The 21,981-nt window shown below is 40.9% G+C and overlaps 1 non-coding gene across 1 annotated transcript; it reads right to left on the bottom strand.

The window, feature by feature from the left end:
* Window positions 1-18,109: 18,109 nt before the first annotated feature.
* LOC119258304 (U6 spliceosomal RNA) lies at window positions 18,110-18,216 on the bottom strand. Its single transcript, XR_005128176.1, has one exon. It is a non-coding gene; the product is annotated as a U6 spliceosomal RNA (small nuclear RNA).
* Window positions 18,217-21,981: the final 3,765 nt, after the last annotated feature.

Genomic DNA, 21,981 nt, shown 5'->3' with positions numbered 1-21,981 from the left:
CTAGAAATTCCTCCACCTGACACAGCTTCCTCACTGCATAGAAACAACCTCAGCTCCTGCACTAGCCTCCTGTGCTGAGATCCAGGCTGCACTCACCACACTGCTGGAACTGGTTAGGAGAGGGGAAAGGAAACCATGGGCCACATATAAACCAAACCAAACAGGAGAACCAGGCATAAATGCAGAGGAAGAATAGGAAACGACAGAGAAATTTAGAACGAAAGCATTCATAGGTGTATTTTCATTCCACAGATGTCGACATCAGGTGCAGAGAACTTAAACATTGGCTTCAGTTACCCAACTAGGCTAGAGTTCCTGATGGTTTGTCTACAAGCACATTCATTATCATTCACATTGTCATTCTCTACTGAGGATCTCCTTACAAAAACGATAGCTTTTCCCTGATCTCTTAGATGGGCAGATCCCAGCTAAAAATGCCTATTGCTACGATGTCTACAGAGAACTGGTTTTCCCAGGAAATAAAATCCCCAGTCAATCATTTTTGTCCAAAACTGGGGGAATCTATTAGGGGTTTCATGCAAATGGAATCAAGCATCACTGCTGCTTCAGGTTGAAAAATAGCCTGGCCTCTTGGCTACCCTATAGCATTTGCACAGACTAGTTAATCATGTCACCTCTGCTCCACCCCAGCGAAGGGAGCCAAATCTTCTGTCAGTGGATTCATTGTATTTCTAATCAAAAGGGAAGGTTTACCCACAGCTGTAAAATACACACACACACATTACAAAAATACTTTCTGTTTGCAGAGGAAATTATTTTCCTGATATGGTATTTTAACACCAGGGTTATCAAGTATGTTTTATCTGCTCGTCTGGATTAAAGGTATTGATGAGTCTGATTTATTGCCAGGTGAAATGAATTTCTGTCTCAGAGAAGAAATTCCAAAGGCAAGCTATTTCTGAATTATATATATGGCTTGTAGCTGCTGCAGAAGAAAAAAACAACACTGAAGTGACTTTATTAAAGCATAATTTTCATAACTGCATTTTGAACAATGTAAGCCATAAAGTTGAAATATGAGGATGCTACTCAAATTAAAATACTTTGTAGGGCCTTCCTGGTTAAGCATTGGGTTGAGAAGCTGCCAGCAGCCTCTGCAGCACTGGTTAGATCCCTGGCTGCTGGCGAGGGTGCCACATGCCACACAGACCTCTCCTGTGCTCCCGCTGCCCCCCTCAGCAGTGTACTTTATCAGTCTGCTTGTTCTGCTCCCCGCTCTGGCTCTGGTGAATTCTCTTAGGCTCCTGAGCTTCTGACTGTACCCAGTGCTTGTATAAATAAATAAATAAATAAATAAATCTTTACAAAAAATACTTTGTAATATGCTTGGGAAGAAAGCTAAAGTTGAGAGAAAAACAAAGACTCCCGGAGACCTACACACAGCCCCAGGCCAGCTGGTAAGCTTGTGCGGAAAAGCGGCGCGCTTGAAAAGCAAATGTGGATTGCAGCTGCCCAGGTTCCCATGCCTGCGACCTAGGCTTGCGGGGAGATGCACGGGGGCCCTCACTGAGGTGAATGTCCCTCACTGAGTAATCAGAAACCAGGAACCCGGACACGGGAGCACGGTGCAAAAGGCACCATTTCTGTGGACACTGAACTGGGCTACAGCCTGCGTCCTGGACCTGAGGGCTTTGAAACTGAGGCCCTTTGGAACAGGCATGAAATTCGGGGCGTGGGTTCCCCACGACAGTGGGGCACAGGGCAGGCACAATACCCCAAAGCCGTTGAGGCTTTCCCCACCACTCCCACTCTGTTCCCCGTCCCACGGGGTGAAAAAAAAAGTTCCCCCAAGGACACTAGGAGAGATCTCTGGCTCCACCTAGCGACCAGAAAAAAAAGTACCAACACCCCATAGAACAGGGACCTTTCTTCAGTAAAGACTGCTTGAAACCAGCAGAAGGATCCCAGAGGAGCCAGTGGTGAGCTGGGAAGTTCGCCCACGCCAGGCCCCTTCTGACCAGCAGTCTGAGCCCAGAGGGGGAGCGGGCACCCACGGCTGGGGCAGACTGGGTGTGCAGAAAAGTGTGCCTGAGACCGGGCACGCAGGGAGTGCATCCCGCATCACCATTTTAGAACAGGGACATTTCTTCAGTAAAGACTGCCTGAAACAAGAAGAAGGATCCTGGAGGAGCCAGAGGTGAGCTGGGAAGTTTGCCCATGCCAGGCCCCTTCTGGCCTGCAGACCTAGCCCAGAGAGGGAGCGGGAACCCACCGGCGGGGCAGACCAGGTGCGCAGGGGAGCGTGTCCCCGCATCGGCATTTTAGAACAGGGACCTTTCTTCAATAAAGACTGCTTGAAACCGACAGATGGCTCCAGTAGGAGCAAGAGGGGAGAGGAGAATGTCACCCAAGATGCCGGCCAGTCCTAGCAACACAGTGTCACAATGCATACGGCAAATTAGAAAACAGACAGTAGGGAGTAGAAGAACCACAAGCAACCTAGCAACTCCTCAGGAAAAAAGCACACCACATAAAGAAAACCACCCCCAGATTGCAACGACAGTAACTTGGAAGAACTTCTGAGCCTTCCAGAAAGAGAATTTAAAATTGCCATGATTAAAAAACTGACAGGAGTCATAAAGGAAAACAATGATAAGGGAAAAATAATCAACAATCAGAAGAATGAAATTGAGTACCTAAAGAGGGAAGTAAAAGAAATGAAGGAGATCAAAGAATTAATGGAGGCACTAAAGAACTCTGGGAAAAGTGATGAAAGCAGAATAGATGAAATGGAAGAAAGAATAAGTACTCTTGAAGACACAGAAATAAAAAGAAATAAAACAGAAAAGGAGAGAGAAGTACGAAGGAAAAAGATCAAAGAAAGACTTCGGGAACTATCTGACTCCATGAGGAAAGGAAATATAAGAGTTATAGGAATACCAGAAGGAGAGGAGAGAGATGTAGGAACAGAGAAAATATTCAAGGACATAATTGAAGAGAACTTCCCAAACGTGAAGAAGGAGCTGAAAATTGATATACAAGAAGGAAGAAGAACACCAAACTTCCACGACGAAATGAAAAATACAGCAAGACACATGATAGTAAATCTCCCAAGAATCCAGGACAAGGAAAAAATAATGAAGCTGACAAGAGGGAAGAAACAGATAACATTCAAAGGAAAACCAATCAGGCTGACGTCAGACTTCCCCGAAGAAACACTATGGGCAAGGAGAGAGAGGAGGGACATAGTCAACAGACTCCAAGAAAACAGATGCCAACCAAGAATACTCTATCCTGCAAAGCTCTCCTTCCTCTATGAAGAAAGAATAAGGACCTTCCCAGACAAACAGAAACTCTGGAATTTCATTAAGACTAAACCCCCACTCCAAAAATTACTACAAGGAGTCCTAAAGCCCTCTGAGAAGAGGGACGAATAACAACAAAAGAAGGCCAAAAAAAAAAAAAGTTATTAACAGAATAAACAAATAAAATCAAAGGAAAGACAAACACAATGGCAAATACAGATGCTAACATATCAATATTACTCTAAATGTAAATGGACTAAACTCTTCAATAAAAAGACACAGAGTCGCAGGCTGGATTAAGAAACAAAACCCAACCTTTTGCTGTCTCCAGGAAATACACTTAGCTACAAAAGATAAAAATAGACTCAAAGATAAAGGATGGAAAACAATCCTACAAGCAAATGGACCAAAGAAGAAAGCAGGAACAGCTATACTTATATCCGATAAAACAGATTTCAAACTCAAAAAGATAAAAAGAGACCCCAAAGATCACTACATTATGATCAAGGGGACAATATTTCAAGAAGAAATAACACTCATTAACATATATCCACCAAACGAAGAACTATCAAAATATATCAGACAACTGTTGTCCTCTCTGAAAACAGACATCAGACTAAACACATACGTAGTGGAAAACATCAAAACACCACTATCAAAAATGGATAGATAAACGAGACAAAAAATAAGCAAAGACACTAAAGCTCTAAATAAGGACCTAGAGCACTTGGGCTTAACAGACATCTATAGAACACTAAACCCCCAAAAAACGGAGTACACATTTTTCTCAAGCGCACACGGATCATAATCCAGGATCAATCACATATTGGGACACAAGACAAACATCAACAGATACACCAAGATTGAAATCATACCAGCCATCTTTTCTGACCATGAAGGCATCAAACTAGAAATAAACCATAAAAAGAAGGCAAGGAACTCTCCTACCTCATGGAGATTGAAAACCACACTACTGGAGGACCACTGGACTAATGAGGAGATCAAAGAAGAAATTAAAAAATTCTTTGAATTGAATGACAAGGAGGGCACCAATTTCCTAAATATATGGGATGCAGCAAGAGCAGTAATAAGAGGAAAATATATAGCAATAGAGGCTTACATCAAGAAACAAGAAAGAACTCAAAGAAACAACCTAATCTTGAAGCTCAAAGATCTAGAAAAAGAAAAACAAAAAAAACCCCAAAACCAGTAGAAGAAAATAAATAATAAAAACCAAAGCAGAAATAAATGAAATTGAAATTAAAAACAATCCAAAAGATCAATGAAACCAAGAACTGGTTCTTCGAAAAAATCAATAAAATAGACAAACCCCTAGCCAGGCTCACAAAGGAAAAAAGGGAGAAAGCACAAATAAACAGGATCATAAATGAAAGAGGAGAAATCACAACGGACACAGCAGAAATCAAAAGAATAGTCAGTAACTACTATGAACAGTTATATGGAAACAAGTTCAACAATCTAGAGGAGATGGACAAATTCCTACAACTCTACAATCACCCAAAGCTAGATAAAGAAGAAATAGAACACCTAAACAGACCAATTACAAGCAGCGAAATTGAAATGGTAATCAAAAACCTCCCCAAAAACAAAAGCCCAGAACCTGATGGATTTATAAGTGAATTCTACCAAACATTCAGAGATGAATTAGTGCTTATCCTTCACAAACTCTTCCAAAAAATTGAGAAGGAAGGGACAATACCAAACACGTTCTATGAAGCCAACATTACAGTAATACCAAAACCGAGCAAGGATAACAGAAAAAATGAAAACGACAGGCCAATCTCCCTAATGAACACTGATGCAAAAATCCTCAATAAAATTTTAGCTATCAGAATCCCACAATGTATCCATAAGATAATTCACCACAACCAAGTAGGATTCATGCCAGGGACACAAGGATGGTTCAACATCTGAAAATCAATCAACGTTATCCAACACATCAACAAAAAGAAATATAAAAACCATATGATAATATCAATAGATGCTGAGAAAGCTTTTGACAAACTGCAACACCCATTTATGATAAAAGCCCTTGAAATTCTTGGGATAGAAGGAACATACCTCAACATCATAAAGGCCATATATGACAAGCCCAGAGCCAGTATCATTCTCAATGGTGAAAAGCTGAAAGCATTTCCATTAAGATCTGGAACAAGACAAGGATGTCCACTCTCACCACTGCTTTTCAATATAATGCTGGAAGTCCTAGCCAGAGCAATAAGACAAGAGAAAGACATACAAGGAATCCAAATAGGAAAAGAAGAAGACAAACTATCACTACTTGCAGATGATATGATAATATACATAGAGAACCCCAAAAACTCCACAGAAAAACTAATTCAACTCATCAATCAGTTCAGTAAAGTGGCAGGATACAAAATCAACACACAAAAGTCAGTAGCCTTCTATACACAAACAATAAATCTGAAGAAGAAGAAATAAAAAAAAAATCCCTTTTATTATTGAAACAAAAAAAATCAAATATTTGGGAATAAATCTAACAAAAGAGGTAAAGGACCTATGCAAAGAAAACTATAAAACACTGTTAAAAGAAATAGAAGAAGACACAAAGAAATGGAAAGACATCCCCTGCTCATGGAGTGGAACAATAAACATTATTAAAATGGCCATCCTACCAAAAGCAACTTACAGATTCAATGCTATTCCAATCAAAATTTCAATGTCATGCTTCAAAGAAACAGAACAGTTATTGATGACATTCATATGGAATCACCAAAAACCCCAAATAGCCAAAGCTCTCCTGAAAATAAAGAAGGGAATGGAGGCATCACACTCCCAGACTTCAAACTATACTACAAAGCCATAATCATCAAAACTGCATGGTATTGGAACAAGAACAGACACACAGACCAACGGAATCAAATAGAAAATCCAGAAATAAACCCACAGATTTATGGTGAACTAAACTTTGACAAAGGAGCAAAGAATATGCATTGGAGCAAAGAAAGTTTGTTTAATAAATGGTGCTGGGAAAACTGGGTCTCTACATGCAAAAGAATGAAGCTTGACCACTATCTCACACCATATGCAAAAATCAACTCAAAATGGATTAAAGAACTAGACATAATGCCTGAAACCATAAAATACATAGAAGGAAATGCAGGCTAAAAGGGCAGGCACTCTTTGTAAATTGAAGAGCAGAAATGCACAAGTATTCATCAAGTGAAATCTGAGCTCTATTCCAACTACAGCTTCTCTGGACTTTGAAACAGGACTCCTTAATTCTCAAATCATCAGCACTCTTAGGCAATCGAGAGAAGCTGAGTAGAAGGGCAATCTTATCCGATTTCCATGCCGTTTCCTACTCCAGATAACACATTTAGGGAGGGATTGGATTGGCCCCTGCCTGCCTCTCTGCTCATCCCCTCACGGACATCTCCAAAGGTTTAAAACTTTCCCTAGTGAGCAGAGGCAGCTTGACATCTCCAAAGGTTTAAAACTTTCCCTAGTGAGCAGAGGCAGCTTGAAGACCCTGGGGTGCCTCCCTCCTTCCCCTCACCCTGTCACCTCCTGCCGATGTCTAGTGTTCACCTCAGGGGTGGGGGTCAGGATGGAGGTGCTCCCAGTATAGGCAAGGGGAGACAAGAAGGAGGGGCCAAACTTATCTTCAAACTGGGCTTTTTCTACTTCCTGGCAGTGTGCCTGTTTGAAAATTCAACTAGATACCACATGATTGGGAAAGACTTGGCAACATGTATAATTTCACTGGATGTGAGCACCAGCAAGAATCCATATTTTATGAAAATGAATCTCCCTTGGGTCATCAGATATTTTCTAGCTAACTCACTCACTCACTCACTCACTCAATCACTCACTCTCTTATTCATTTCTACCCAAGGACTCTGAGGGTCTCTCTTCCTGTCTGTCTACTTTAGGAGTTCCCATCCTGACAAACCTTGCTCAGAATGAGCCTCCTCCTTCCCTACCCCCATGCTTAGCATCCACAACTAGAACAGAGCTGTGGAAACTGGGACAAACTGGAATCCCATGTGAGTGACACCACTTCCCAACCCAGGTGACCCAGGCAAGACTCTCCATTTCTCTGGGTTGCAGACTCCTCATTTTATACAATGGAAAGCAATGTCCATCCTCATCCCTGCTCATGGCTGATGCCATCCTGAGCTCCACATCTTATACTGAAGAGCCAATTTCAATTCTCTACTTGGCTTTGTACTGGGCCTCTGAATCAAAATATGCAAAACAGAATTGTTCAGGTCTTTCCCCCTGCCCAGGACTCTTGTCCAAACTCATTGCTCCCTAAGTCTTCCACACTTCAGGATGGAATCACCATCTTCCTATACAAGCCTGTGCCTGAGGCCAACTTCTTTTCTTTTTGCTCCAAACTCATCTGCATGCCTTGCTGGCTTTATCTCAATCCAAAATGTGCACTATCCTGTTTCCTCTTGTCCAGCCACAAGGGTACTGGCCTAGCCAATACAGCAGCGTTTCTTGCCAGAATAACATAGTAACCTCCTAATGGGCCTCCTCACTGCTTCCAGTTTTGCCTTCCCCAGATTCATTCAAGGCTTCACCACAGTGATCTTTAAAGACTTAGACTGAGGAAGTCTTCCAATTCTAAGGCCTGACCTTGTGATGTTATATGATCTCTGACCTTTGGTCATAAAAGGGCATTCAGTTCTGTGTCCTCTCTCTGTATACAGTCGGCATGCTGGGAGGAAAACCAGGTGCAGGGGTCACTGCATGCACATATTGACAGTCCCAGCTGAGATGTTAACAGTCAAAGTTTAGTTGACCATAAATCTGTGGGTTTATTTCTGGATTATCTATTCGATTCTGTTGTGTCTGTTCTTGTTCCAATACCATGCAGTTTTGATGATTATGCCTTTGTAGTATAGTTTGAAGTCTGGGAGTGTGATGCCTCCATTCCCTTCTTTATTTTCAGGAGAGCTTTGGCTATTTGGGGTTTTTGGTGATTCCATATGAATTTCATCAATAACTGTTCTATTTCTTTGAAGCATGACATTGAAATTTTTATTGCAATAGATTGAATCTGTAAATTGTTTTTGGTAGGATGGCCATTTTAATAATGTTTATTGTTCCACTCCATGAGCAGGGGATGTCTTTCCATTTCTTTGTGTCTTCTTCTATTTCTTTTAACAGTGTTTTATAGTTTTCTTTGCATAGGTCCTTTACCTCTTTTTTTAGATTTATTCCCAAGTATTTGATTTTTTTTTTGTTTCAATAATAAAAGGGATTTTTTTTTATTTCTTCTTCTTCAGATTTATTGTTTGTGTATAGAAGGCTACTGACTTTTGTGTGTTGATTTTGTATCCTGCCACTTTACTGAACTGATTGATGAGTTGAATTAGTTTTTCTGTGGAGTTTTTGGAGTTTTCTATGTATATTATCATATCATCTGCAAGTAGTGATAGTTTGTCTTCTTCTTTTCCTATTTGGATTCTTTGGATGTCTTTCTCTTGTCTTATTGCTCTGGCTAGGACTTCCAGTATTATATTGAAAAGCAGTGGTGAGAGTGGACATCCTTGTCTTGTTCCAGATCTTAATGGAAATGCTTTCAGCTTTTCACCATTGATTATGATACTGGCTGTTGGTTTGTCATATATGGCCTTTATGATGTTGAGGTATGTTCCTTGTATCCCAAGAATTTCAAGAGCTTTTATCATAAATGGGTGTTGCACTTTGTCAAAAGCTTTCTCAGCATCTATTGATATTATCATATGGTTTTTATATTTCTTTTTGTTGATGTGTTGGATAATGTTGATTGATTTTCGGATGTTGAACCATCCTTGTGTCCCTGGCATGAATCCTACTTGGTTGTGGTGAATTATCTTATGGATACATTGTTGGATTCTGATAGCTAAAATTTTATTGAGGATTTTTGCATCAGTGTTCATTAGGGAGATTGGCCTGTAGTTTTCCTTTTTTTGTTGTCCTTGTTCGGTTTTGGTATTAGTGTAATGTTGGCTTCATAGAACGTGTTTGGTATTGTCCCTTCCTTCTCAATTTTTTGGAAGAGTTTGTGAAGGATAGGCACTAATTCATCTCTGAATGTTTGGTAGAATTCATTTATAAATCCATCAGGTTCTGGGCTTTTGTTTTTGGGGAGGTTTTTGATTACCATTTCAATTTCGCTGCTTGTAATTGGTCTGTTTAGGTGTCCTATTTCTTCTTTATCTAGCTTTGGGTGATTGTAGAGTTGTAGGAATTTGTCCATCTCCTCTAGATTGATGAACTTGTTTCCATATAACTGTTCATAGTAGTTACTGATTATTCTTTTGATTTCTGCTGTGTCCGCTGTGATTTCTCCTCTTTCATTTATGATCCTGTTTATTTGTGCTTTCTTTCTTTTTTCCTTTGTGAGCCTGTCTAGGGGTTTGTCTATTTTATTGATTTTTTCAAAGAACCAGCTCCTGGTTTCATTGATCTTTTGGATTGTTTTTTTAGTTTCAATTTCATTTATTTCTAATTTGGTTTTTATTATTTCTTTTCTTCTGCTGGTTTTGGGGTTTTTTTGTTGTTCTTTTTCTAGATCTTTGAGCTTCGAGATTAGGTTGTTTCTTTGAGTTCTTTCTTGTTTCTTGATGTGAGCCTCGATTGCTATATATTTTCCTCTTATTACTGCTCTTGCTGCATCTCATACATTTAGGAAATTGGTGTCCTCCTTGTCATTCAATTCAAAGAATTTTTTAATTTCTTCTTTGATCTCTGCATTAGTCCAGTGGTCTTCCAGTAGTGTGGGTTTCAATCTCCATGAGGTAGGAGAATTCCTTGCCTTCTTTTTTGATTTATTCCTAGTTTGATGCCTTCATGGTCAGAGAAGATGGTTGGTATGATTTCTATCTTGGTGTATCTGTTGATGTTTGTCTTGTGTCCCAGGATGTGATCGATCCTGGAGAATGATCCCTGTGTGCTTGAGAAAAATGTGTACTCAGATTTTTTTGGGTTTAGCGTTCTATAGATATCAGTTAAGCCCATAAGCTCTAGATCCTTATTTAAAGCTTTAGTGTCCTTCCTTAGTTTTTGTCTCTTTGATCTATCCATTGTTGAGTTGTATGTTGAAGTTTCCTACTACATATGTGTTTTTTCTGACATCTGTTTTCAGAGATGATAATAGTTGTCTGATATATTTTGGTGCTCCTTCGTTTGGTGAGTATATGTTAATGAGTGTTATTTCTTCTTGAAGTATTGTCCCCTTGATCATAATGTTGACCATTGGGGTCTCTTTTTACCTTTTTGAGCTTGAAATCTGTTTTATCTGATATAAATATAACTGTTCCTGCCTTCTCTTTTGGTCTATTTGCTTGTAGGATTGTTTTCCATCCTTTTACTTTCAGTCTGTTTTTATCTTGTGGTTGCACTTCCTGGAGACTCCAAAAGGTTGGGTTTTGTTTCTATTTATTTATTTATTTATTTATTATTTTAATATTTATCATTTAAAATTTTTTTAAACAATATTTGCTTACCCCACCCCCTCAGATTGATTCCACATAGAATTTCCTTCCCCAAGGCACCAGTGTACCATCACAGAGTCCCCTGTGCTCTTCCCTCCCTCTGTCTGATCCCTCTCCCTCCTCCTCCCCTGCACTATGACTCTGGTGTATAGTTGTCTGTTTTTGCTTTGTTGTGTTTTGTACTGTTATTATTATTTTTGACACTGATGTCTTACTTGGTTTCCCAATATTTCTGTTATAAGTGAAACCATTCGATAGTTTTCTTTTTCCAACTGGCTTATTTCACTGGTCATAATTCCTTCTAACTCCATCCATGTTGCTGCACATGGCATGAGTTTATCTTTTTTGATTGCTGAATAATATTCCAGTGTGTATATATACCACATCTTCTTGATCCAGTCTTCTATATTGGGGCATTTTTGTTGTTTCCAAGTTTTTCCTCTTGTAAATAGTGCTGCAATAAACATAGGTGTACAGGCGTTCTTTTGAATCACTGTTTTTGAGTCCTTTGAGTAGATCCCTTAGTGGAATTGCCAGATTGTATGGTAGATCCATTTTTAGTAGACTGAGGCACCTCCAGACAGCTTTCCACAGTGGGTGGAAGTGTAGGAGTGTAGGTGTCCTTTTGAATTAATGTTTCTGTGTCCTTTGGGTAAATACCTAGGAGTGGAATTGCTGGATCATATGGAAGATCTATTTTTAGTAGGCTGAGGAATCTCCAGACAGCTCTCCATAGTGGTTGGACCAGTTTGCACTCCCACCAGTAATGCAGGAGTGTTCCTTTTTCACTACATCCTCGCCAACATTTGTTGTTGCTTGTTATTTTGATGTGCCATTCTTAACTGGTGTGAGGTGGTATCTCAGTGTGGTTTTGATTTGCATTTCCCTGATTATAAGGGATGCTGAACATTTTTTCATATGCCTGTTGGCCATTTGCGTTTCCTCTTTGGAAAAATGTCTTTTGAGTTCTTCTGCGCATTTCTTTACTGGATTGTTTATGTTGATTTTGTTGAGTCCTGTGAGTTCTTTGTATATCTTTGTGATCAGTCCCTTATCAGTTGAATGGAGTGTAAAGATTTTTTCCCAATCAGTGGGGTGTCTCTCTGTTTTGGTTAATGTCTCTTTTGCTGTGCAGAAGCTTTTCAGTTTGATGTAATCCCAGTTGTTTATCTTTGTCTTCACTATCACTGCTTTGGGTGATGAGTCTTTAAAGATGCTTCTGAGATGTATGTCTTGTAATGTTTTACCTATATTTCCTTCTATATATATTATGTTTTTAGGCCTTTTGTCTAGTTATTTAATCCATTTTGAGTTGATTTTTGTGCACGGTAGAGGTAGTAGTCTAGTTTCATTTTTTTGCATGTGGAGGCCCAGTTTTCCCAGCACCATTTATTGAACAAACTGTTCAATCCATGTTCCATTGCATATTCTTTGCTCCTTTGTCAAAGATTAGTTGTTCATATAGGTGTGGCTTTATTTCTGGGCTCTCTATTCGATTCCATTTGTCTGTGTGTCTGTTTTTGTTCCAATGCCAAACTGTTCCAATTATTCTGCCTTTGTAGTATAGCTTGAAGTTTGGAAGTGTGATACCTCCTTTTTCCTTTTGTTTTCATTAGTAGGGCTTTGGCTATTCGTGGTTTTTTGTGGTTCCATATGAATTTCATCAGTATTTGTTCTATTTCTTTGAAGAATGTCATTGGGATTTTTATTGGAATAGCATTGAATCTGTATATTGCTTTTAGGAGGATGGCCATTTTAATAATGTTGATTCTTCCAATTCATGAGCAGGGGATGTCTTTCCATTTCTTTGTGTCTTCTTCAATTTCTTTTAACAGTGTTTTATAATTTTCTTTGTATAGGTCTTGGACCTCTTTTGTTAGGTTTATTCCCAAGTATTTGATTTTTTTGCTTTCAATTATAAAAGGAATGGTTTTCTTGATTTCCTCTTCTTCTGATTGATTGTTTGGATATTGGAAGGCTACTGATTTTTGTGTGTTGATTTTGTATCCTGCTACTTTACTGACCTGGTCGATTATTTTGAGTAGTTTTTGTGTGGAGTTTTTAGGGTTCTCTATGTATATTATCATATTGTCTGCAAATAGTGATAGTTTTATTTCTTGTTTCCCTATTTGGATTCCTTGTATGTCTTTCTCATCTTATTTCCCAGGCTAGGACCTCGAGTATTATATTGAAGAGCAGTGGTGAGAGAGGACAACCTTGTCTTGTTCCCGATCTTAAAGGAAAAGCCTTCAGCTTTTCGCCATGGAGAATAATGTTGGCAGTGAGTTTGTTGTATATGGCTTTTATCATGTTAAGGCATGTTCCTTGTATCCCAAGAATTTAAGGGCCTTCATCATAAATGGATGTTGGATTTTGTCAAATCCTTTCTCAGCATCTATTGATATGATCACATGGTTTTTATTTTTCTTTTTGTTGATGTGTTGGATTATGCTTACTGATTTTCGTGTGTTGAGCCCATCTTTGTGCCCCTGGGATGAATCCCTCTTGATCATGGTGTACTATCCCTTTGATGCATTGTTGGATTCTGTTGGCAAGGATTTTGTTGAAGATTTTTGCATCAGTGTTCATTAGGGTGATTGGCCTGTATTATTCTTTTTTTGTTCTGTCTTTGTTTGGTTTTGGTATTAGTGTAATGTTGGCTTTGTAGAACATATTTGGTAGTATACCTTCTTTTCAATTTTTTGAAGAGTTTTTGTAGGATAGGCACTAATTCACTGCTGAACGTTTGGTTGAATTCATTTGTGAAGCTGTCTGTGCCTGGACTTTTTTTGGGGGGGAGTGCTTTTATTACTGCCTCAATTTCGCTGCTTGTAATTCATCTGATTAAGTGTTGTATTTCTTCTTTGTCCAGCTTTGGATGATTATACCATTCTAGAAATTTGTCCATCTCTTCTGGGTTGCTGAATTTGTTTGCATATAAGTGTTCATAGTGATCTCTGATTATTTTTTTGATTTCTACTGAGTCTTTTGTGATTTCTCCTCTTTCATTTATAATCCTATTTATATTTATTTTCTCCTTTTTTTTCTTTGTGAGCCTGGCTAGAGGTTGTCTATTTTGTTTATTTTTTCAAAGAATCAACTTTTGGTTTCATTGATCTTTGGATTGTGTTTTTAGTTTTGATTTCATGTATCTCTGCTTTGATTTTTATTTCTTTTCTTCTACTGGTTTTGGTTTTTTTTTCTTTTTGTTATTCTTTTTCTAGCTCTTTGAGATGTGAGATTAGGTTGTTTCTTTGAGTTCTTTCTTGTTTCTTGATGTGAGCCTCTATTGCTATATATTTTCCTCTTATGACTGCTTTTGCTGCATCCCATATACTTGGGAAATTGGTGTCCTTCTTGTCATTCAACTCAAAGTATTTTTTAATTTCTTCTTTGATCTCCTCATTAGTCCAGTGGTCTTCCAGTAGTGTGGATTTCAATCTCCATGAAGTGGGAGGATTCCTTGTTTTCTTTTCATGATTTATTTCTAGCTTGATGCCTTTATGATTGGAGAAGAAAGTTGGAATGATTTTGATCTTCATGTATCTGTTGAAGTTTGCTTGTGGCCCAGTATGTGATTGATTCTGGAGAATGATCCATCCTTGCTTGAGAAAAATGTGTACTCAGATATTTTTGGGTGCAGTGTCCTATAGATGTCTGTTAAGTCCATGAGTTCTATGTCTTTATTTAGGGTTCTAGTGTCTTTGTTCATTTTTAATTTTTGTCTCATTGATCTGTCTATTGGTGAGAGTGGAGTGTTGAAGTCTCCCATATATATATTTTTTCTTTAATATCTGTTTTCAGAGCTGATAATAATTGTCTAATATATTTTGGTGCCCCTTCATTTGGTGACTATATGTTGATGAGTGTTATATCTTCCTGATTTATTGTCCCCTTGATAATAATGTAGTGTCCGTTTATGTCTCTTTTTACCTTTTTTAATTTGAAGTCTATTTCACCTGATATAAGTATGGCTGTTCCTGCCTTCTTTTTCGGTCCATTTGATTGTAGGATTGTTTTCCAACCTTTTACTTTAAGGCTATGTTTATCTTTTGTGGTTAAATGTGTTTCCTGGAGACAGTAGAAAGTTGAATTTCTTTTTTTTAATCCAGCCTGCTACTCTGTGTCTTTTTATGGATGAGTTTAATCCATTTACATTTAGAGTTAATATTATATGTTGGCATCTGTGTTTGCCATTTTGTTTGTCTTTTTTGTGATTTTATTCCTTGCTTTATTCTGTCCTTGTTCATCCTCTGTTGGTTTTGGTTGTAGGACTTTTTGTAGAATTTTTTGGAGTTGGGGTTTATTTAATGAATTTCTGGAGTTTCTGTTTGTCTGAGAAGGTCCATATTTTTTCTTTGTAAAGAGAGCTTTGCAGGGTAAAGTATTCTTGGTTGGCATTTGCTGTTGAAGTTTGCTGAATATGTTACTCCATTCTCTTCTTGCCTGTTATGTTTCTTCTGAGAAGTCTGAAGTTAACCTGATTGGTTTTCCCTTATAAGTTATCTGTTTCTTCCCCCTTGCCATTTTCATTATTTTTACCTTGACTTGGACTCTTGTAAGCTTTACTATTAGGTGTCTTGCTGTAGTTTTCTTTTCATTGTGGTAACTGGGAATTCTTCTCGCTTCTTGTATGTCTATATTAGTCTCCTTTTTCATGCCGGGAATTTTTTTTCAATTATCTCCTTGAATAATTTTTCAGTTCCTTGTCTCTCTCCTCACCTTCTGGAATGCCTATAACTCTTACATTTCCTCTCTTCATGGAGTCTGATAATTGTCTAAGAGTCTCCTCATACTGCTTCATTTGCACTTCTCTCTCCTTTTCTCTTTTGGCTCTTTTTATTTCTGTATCTTCCATAGTACTGATCAGTTCTTCCATTTCATCAATTCTGTTTTCATTGCTTTTCCCAGAGTTCTTTTTCTCCTCTAGTAGTCTTTAATCTCCTGCATTTATTTTCTTTCCTTTCTTAATGTCTCAATTTTATTCTTCAGTTCAATGATTATTTGTCTCAAATCATTTTTTCCTTTTCATTTTCTTTCTGCTTTTTAATCATGATGATCATTAATTCTCTATCTGATAGGTTGAGAAGTTCTTCCATGTCATTGTTGAGCTCTGGTGACTATTTCTTTCTGTGGTGTGTCCTCCTTTGGGCTTGCTTGGTTATTTATATTTTTTCTTCTCCGTGTTGTTTGCTTTCTAATTAGTTCTGTGCCACTGGTGTTGGCAGGCATCTCTTTGGAGTGCTCCTTTAGGGGTGTCGGAAACTGTTTACCAGACTGAGACCAGCACTGTTGGCCAAAACTCCACCAGAATGTTGATGCTGTGTTGCTGGGCACAGTCCCTGACAGTTCCTTCCATCTGTATTTACTCAGTTCCAACAGGAAATCAGCTAGTTGGTGATTTTTTTCTGGTGACGAGGTGGCACCAGAGACCCGCACTAGCTGACCTGTTTTTTCCCAGTGGTTCTCTGAGAAATGGAGGGGTGTGGAGGGGAGCACCTCAACACAGGGGCTCTTATTCAAGCTGGGTGCTGTGATTGCCCTGAGTTCATCTGGTGCTGTGCCCAAAACTGTATGGATCCCGTGCCCTGAATTCTGTACTCTAGGTCTCAGTTCCATGGCTATCAGATCCAAAACACTGGATGTCACCCTGTGCAGTGTCCGCTGCTATGGCACGTCCCATGCCCTGGATCCTGCGCGTGGTTCCCAATTCCAAGATGGGGTCTCGCTCCATGCTTCTTTCCCTCCTTACCCCTGTTTGCATGGCCCTCCTTCTCTCAGGGCCTGAGGGTGTTTTCAGGATCCTGGTTTCCAACTAGGAGGATGTTGGTGATTTTTTTCCTGGTTGCTAGGTGGTGCCAGAGATCTTTCCTAGTGTCCTTCCAGAACTGTTTTATCCCTGTGGGTCCAGGGGAACAGAGTGGGAGTGGTGTGGAGCGCCTCAATGGCATGGGGGTGCTGTGTCTGCCCTGTGCCCCACCGTCGTGGGGATCCCATGCCCTGAATTTCGTGCCCCGGGTCTCAGCTCCGTAGCCCTCAGATCCAGGACACAAGATGCAGCCCAGTTCAGAGTCCACAGAAATGGCGACTTTTGGACCCTGCTCCCATGTCCTGGCCCCTTGCTTCTGATTACTCATTGAGGGACATTCACCTCAATAAGGGGTCTCTATAAGCCTTGGTTGCAGGTGCAGGGACCTGGACAGCTACCATCCAGGATCCCCGTGTGCTTTTCATGCTTTTTGAGCAAGCTGCTTTTCCGCACAAGCTTACAGGCTAGCCTTGGTCTATTTGTAGGTCTCCACAGAGTCCTTGTTTTCCTCTAATGGTAACCGTGAGCCATTGGCTCACCTCCGTGAGGATTCCTGCATGGTTCTCCACAGTTCCAGTTCATTGGGTGCGGTGCCTGAAATAGTTCCTTTCCACTTAAAGTCCTGCTTGATGTGTAGTTAGTTCTTGTTGGTTGTTTTTTTTTTTTTAATCTTCTCTCTGTTGATTGGAGAGTGCCAACTTTGTGGGTGGGGAAGGGTAGAAGGGTTCTGAGCTTTCCTCCCTTCTCATCTGTCCTCTTTCATGATAACTTTCATCTTCAGGCAGTTTGCCAGAGCTGTTCATTAATCTTCTGTATCCCAGTTCTCGTAGGGACCTGACACTTTTCCTCTCTATTGACTTTTTTTTAATAGGAGGATTTACTCTCACTTTTCCCCACCACGATGTTGATCTCTCTCAGCCTCGAACTGGGTTTTGTTTCTTAATCCAGCCTGCGACTATGTGTCTTTTTTTTTTTTAAAGATTTATTTATTTATGCAAGCACTGGGTACAGTCAGAAGCGCTGAGAGAATTCACCAGAGCCAGAGCGGGGAGCAGAGCAGGCAGAAGGACCAAAGTACACTGCTGAGGGGAGCAGCAGGTGGCAGGAGAGGTCTGCGCACCATGTGGGACCCTCCTCCTGTGGCCGGGAGCAGCCGGGGATCGAACTGGTGCTGCAGAGGCTGTGGGCAGCTTCCAGCCCAGCGCTCAACCACTGTGCCACCGGGGAGGCCATGCGACTATGTGTCTTTTTATTGAAGAGTTTAGTCTGTTTACATTTAGAATTAATATTGATATGTTAGCATCTGTATTTGCCATTTTGTTTGATTTTCTCTGGTTTTATTTATTTATTTTTTTAGTAATTTTTTTTTCATTTTTGGTCTTGTTTTATTTTCATCCCTCTGTTAGTCTGGCTCTAGGGCTCCTTGTAGTACTTTTTGGATTGGGGGTTTAGTCGTAATGAAATTCCGGAGTTTCTGTTTGTTTGGGAAGGTCCTTATCTTTCTTCACAGAGGAAGGAAAGCTTTGTGGGATAGAGTATTCTTGGCTGGCATTTGTTGTAAAAATATGGATCACTTCACAAATTTGCGTGTCATTCTTGCGCAGGGGCCATGCTAATCTTCTCTGTATTGTTCCAGTTATGGTATATGTGCTGCTGAAGCAAGCACTGGTCACACCAACTTTAAAATATAGGTTTTGCTACCGTGGACACTCACCTTCTTTCAGAATCAGATTCATGCTTTGAATTTCAGGCTTGTTGTAAGAGTTAAAGGAGAAAAAACCACAAAACTCTTACCCAAGTCCCTGGCACATTGCATGTGTTTATTCTACATGAGTGGATGTGGAACAGAATCATGGATCAAGCTCCTGGCAAGTGTACAGTTGTCAGGCATAGGTACTTAACAAAGCACAGCCTCAGCATGCACTTCAGTCTCAGACCTGAAGGTGTAGAAGATGGGGGCAGTAGTCATTTGTAGGAAAAGTGAGGGCCAGTGGAAAGCGAAAGCACTTGCCACTCAACAGCTCAGGGGTATTTGTCCCCTTCACCTTCATTGAAGGTGAAGAGGCAGCAAGACCCCAATTTCAAAAGTTCTATCCTAAGACCCCTTCACTCTGTCTACTCATGCTGACAAGTTACTTCTCAGTTGCCTGGGTGAATATGAATTTATCTATGTAATTCTTTGTGGAGTCCCTTGGGTGCCTCTTATGATTGGGAAAGTTCATCAGTGATCTTTCTAGGTTGCAAGAATCTTTCCTTCTGGACACCCCCCTAAGAGTGTAGATGGGGCGGTACAAGAAGCCTGGGTCTGAGAGCAATCTATCAAGTAAGAACAAGAACAGCAAATGTCCCCCAGTATTTTCCTGAAGTCCTCAGTAGGGTCTGACTGTTGGCATCTGTGTCCTTTGGGTGACTCCTCAGTTGACTCTCAACTGGCTTGTTGGCTGGTGCCTGAGGTCAGGCAGCTTTTTGGCCCAGGCCTGCCCAACTCCACCTTGCTCTCTCCTTCCTCGTGATGCGAGAAGGTATTTCCTCAGCAGGCAAATGCCATCTGCTGGATGCTCATTAAGCTTCTTTGCAGGGCTCACACCTTTCCTTCCTATTGGGCAATGCCCCTGCCCACTGTGGCTGCCTTTCATGTGTGGCCCAACTGGATGTGCTTGTTAAAGAAACAAAATGCTCCAGCATATATGGCTTCACCTGGAGATCCTGGAAGAAGGGAGTTCCTTCAGCTACCAGGGCAGCCTGGCCTTGCTTCAGCTTTTATGTAATTTGTGCTCCTTCTATTCTGCTCCCAGGAGTCTGGCCAGGAGAGCAGGTCATACTCCCATATCCCATACAGCTAGTATAAAGATTGCAGGCATAAACTCAAATATTCTTCTCGCTGGCCTATGACATCTTGTTTTCTAATTGAAGGACTAAATTGACGATTAAATTGTATAGTGTTGAAGAGTTTAGTGCAATGGTTCTCTGATGTTGGTCCTAGCACAGTCAGCTGGTGAACTTGGGCTCTTCATGTTTAAGAATGCTAGGTGTCTCTGTGCCTTATCAACTCCCCAGGTGATTCTTATACCCATCAAGAAGTGAGAATCCTATATAGGACATTATATACACAAAAAAGTGGGGGAATGTAGGGTAAGGAAAAAATGTCAGACTTTTCTGCACTCCCCCCATCAGGATAGATAATGGATCCTTGCGGTCCTGAATGTATGCCTGATGGCGGGCACCTGGAATAGGTTATGGGCATATGTAGATAGGATTCACCTGGGCTAAGACGGGGGCTTTTAAGGGCGGCGTCACGGGGACCCCAACAGAAGCCAAGAACGAACAGAAGCCGAGAGAACACGAGAGAAGGCCGGAGAAACCAGATAGAGTGAAGACTTGCTGGGGGCTGGGAGGCCTGCCAGCCTCCTGGCCCCCCAGCACCCCTGCCTTCCATGAGCCTGATAAATTTGAATAAAAGACTTGCAAAAACCACTGAGGACTCTGACTCCTCCTTTACCTGGTCTGCTGGATCAGAAAACCTGCTCAGTGCCCTGTTCCTGGCCATACAGGGAGTTAGAAAACTAACAAACAAATACCAAATTCCCATGAGGGCTGGGTGTAAAGAGACAGTAGAGGGTGACTAAAGGTGCTGGGCCAGAGAAAGTTTTCTGGTCCTAATAATGCCTCAGCATTGTGAGAATGCTTGCCCCTAGGACTGGGGAAAGCCAGGCCTGAGAAACAGGTAGTAGTTAGAGCCTTGACCACAGCCGCCTTTGTGTCCACACTAGCCTTAAGGCAGCCCCTAGGAGCTGTGTTTGGACTACTGCTGGGATACTGGCCAGGAGCACAGGTAGCACTGACCTTGACCTGGCAAGTTGCCCATCACAACCATGGATGTGAACTAGATGAAATATTTCCCAGCTGTGAGGCTATAGGGGCCAGGTAAATCTGTTCCACCTGCTGACAGAGGTAGCCACCCCCACCCCCCAGACCCAGATGCTCTCAGACCCTGAGTCATTGGGTTAATCTTCACCTGGAGTCTGCAGGAGGAAGAAAGTTGGGAGTTCCTTCACCTACCAGGTTGTGCTGGGTGGTGCTTTAGTTTTTATGTAAATTGTGCCCTTGTGCACTTTTGCTCCTAGAAAGCAGACCAGCAGAGCAGGTGACAAACCCTCACTCTTCCAGCGCCAGAGGGATCAAAGTGCTGAGGCCCAGGAAGGAGAAACTTCTAAGCCTCTTGGCCTCCTTCCCCCACTTCCCTCCTTAACTAAGAGTGGGAAGCAGGCTGAGAGCTGGCTGGGTCATTTCAAGCCACCTCTTCCCAAGGGGCTGTGCTTGCTTCTCTGCCCACAATCCCTGAACTGCCCTTGGCAATCCCGCCCAAAGGAAACTGCTTCCCATTGACCTTTCTTTACATTAGACCTAAAGAATGGCTGACATTTCCATCAGATATATCCTGGAAATCAAGTTGTACGATCCGCTTCATTCTTATTTATTCACATTTTATTGCATTTTTGAATAGATAGCATTCACAATGTTTGAAATTCAAGTCATATGAAAAAATATACAATGAAAAGTCTGTGTAGGGTCAGGAACAGGACACAGTGCAGGTTTTCTAATATCCAGCAGACCGGGTAAAGGAGGAGTCAGAGTCCTTAGTGGCTTTTGCAGGTCTTTTATTGGGGTTCACCAGGCAGGGGTGCTGGGGGACTGGGAGGCTGGCAGGCCTCCCAGCCCCCAGCAAGTCTTCACTCTATCCGGGCTCTCTGGCCTTCTCTCTCAGCTTCTCTTTCGGCTTCTGCTGGCGTCCCCATGATGCCGCCCTTAAAAGCACAGTCTCAGCCCAGGTGAATCCCATCTACCTATGCCCACACCCTACTCCAGGTGCCCGCCATCAGACATGCATTCAGGACCGCAAGGATCCATCATCTATCCTGATGGCAGGAGGGAAGAAAAGCCTGACATTTTTCCTTGCCCTACAGTCTGTCTCACCTATATTCAGTTCCCACTGTGGTTACTGTCAAACAAGAAAAATTTTGTATTAACTTCTCGTGTGTCTCCAGAGCTTCTTTATATCCCTAAAATCAAATATAAAGATGTTTTTCTCGCTTGCCTTTTTTATCCAACAAGTCAAATACAACAAACTTGGGTCCATATTTTTTTCTTTGAACTTACTTTGACAAAGTTTTATATAGCAATAGAGAACTTTCTCATTCTTTCTGACTGCTGCGTAGTAGCCCACTGATTATTATACAATCGCTGCCATTAATTTAGATGATCCAGTCAAATTGTTTACTATTACTTGTAATTGCAAACCAAGCGACCCGATCTATCTTATACATATGTTTTTAGGCACTTTACAGGAAAATGTCAAAGTGGTTTCCAAGTAGATAATCCCAGCATATGACAGTTCTTATTTTATCACATTCTTGACAACCCTGTGTATTAG

This window comes from Talpa occidentalis, unplaced genomic scaffold, assembly GCF_014898055.3.
Source record: "Talpa occidentalis isolate TD23 unplaced genomic scaffold, MPIMG_talOcc4v2.1 talOcc4.4, whole genome shotgun sequence".
NCBI lineage: Eukaryota > Metazoa > Chordata > Mammalia > Eulipotyphla > Talpidae > Talpa > Talpa occidentalis.
The sequence above is the reverse complement of the archived record's forward strand: the minus strand, read 5'-3'. Positions and strand labels throughout refer to the sequence as shown.